General features: G+C 42.5%; 1 non-coding gene across 1 annotated transcript; it reads left to right on the forward strand.

The window, feature by feature from the left end:
* Positions 1 to 556: 556 nt before the first annotated feature.
* LOC141662213 (small nucleolar RNA R71) lies at positions 557 to 663 on the forward strand. Its single transcript, XR_012550337.1, has one exon. It is a non-coding gene; the product is annotated as a small nucleolar RNA R71 (small nucleolar RNA).
* Positions 664 to 1,295: the final 632 nt, after the last annotated feature.

Below are 1,295 nucleotides of genomic sequence, written 5' to 3' on the forward strand. Positions count from 1 at the left end.
TTACAGCTGGAGTTGCTTTCTAGGTGTATATTGTGGTTGCTGAAAACCAGGGGGGTTATACAGCTTAGCTGGATATTGCTGATAAGGCTGTTGAACCGTATTTTGAGCATTGCTCCAACTGAAATTAGAATGATTACGGTTGTTCGGATGATAGGTGGCTGGCACTGGTTGCTGCGATCGCTGGAAGTTGCTCACAAACTGAGCTGATTCACTAGAAATTCTGCATTGATCAGTCTCATTGGCATCTGCACAAAGCTCGCAGACACTAGCAATTTGATTAACTCCATAATTAGCCAAATTGTCCACCTTCATTGTCAAATCCTTAAGTTGGGCAGCGATAGCAGTTGCTGCGTCTAACTCCAGAGTTCCTGCGACTTTTCCCTGAGTCGGTCTCTGGGAAGAATTCTGGTACTCATTAGCAGCCATCAGTTTAATAAGTTCATAGGCTTCATCGTAGATTTTATCCCATAAGGCTCCTCATGATGCTGCATCAAGCATGGGTCTAGAAGTAGCACCCAATCTATTATAGAAATAGTTGATAATCATCCAATCAGGCATGCCATGGTGTGGGAACTTCCTTAGAATCTCCTTATATCGATCCCAAGCCTCACATAGAGATTCTCCTATTTGCTGAGCAAACTGGGTAAGAGCATTCCTGATTGCAGCAGTCTTCGCCATGGGGACGAATTTAATAAAAAACTTTTGCGCAAGATCCTCCCAAGTGGTAATAGATCCTGCTGGCAGAGAGTGTAACCAGCACTTAGCCCCTTTCCTCAGAGAGAATGGGAAGAGGCATAGCTTGATAGCATCTTCAGTCACATCATTGAACTTGAAAGTGTCGCAGATCTCGATGAAATCCCTGATGTGCATGTTGGGGTCTTCAGTAGGAGAACCCCCAAACTAAACTGAGTTTTGTATCATCTGAATCGTGCTTGACTTGATCTCAAAAGTGTTAGTCCTGATGGCTGGCCTAATGATGCTTGACTGAATGTCATTAATCTTAGGCTGAGAATAGTCCATCAAAGCCTTCAGATTTTCTGCTTGATCTCCCATCGCTACTACAACTGGTTCTTCAACTTTCTTTTCTTCTTCTACCTTCTTTTCTTCCTCGAAAACTTCCTTACGAACTACCATAACTTCTTCCTCGGCTTTATCCAGTGTTCTCTTATGAGTACGCGAACGCGTATGTATACACCCTCGCTAGAATACCTGAAATAAGACAAAGAAACATATAAGTAAAAGTGTCCAAGTCAATAAACTTTAACGACCACTGATGGAAAGCACATAAACTATAA

This window comes from Apium graveolens, chromosome 5, assembly GCF_009905375.1.
Source record: "Apium graveolens cultivar Ventura chromosome 5, ASM990537v1, whole genome shotgun sequence".
In the NCBI taxonomy this organism is placed as follows: domain Eukaryota; kingdom Viridiplantae; phylum Streptophyta; class Magnoliopsida; order Apiales; family Apiaceae; genus Apium; species Apium graveolens.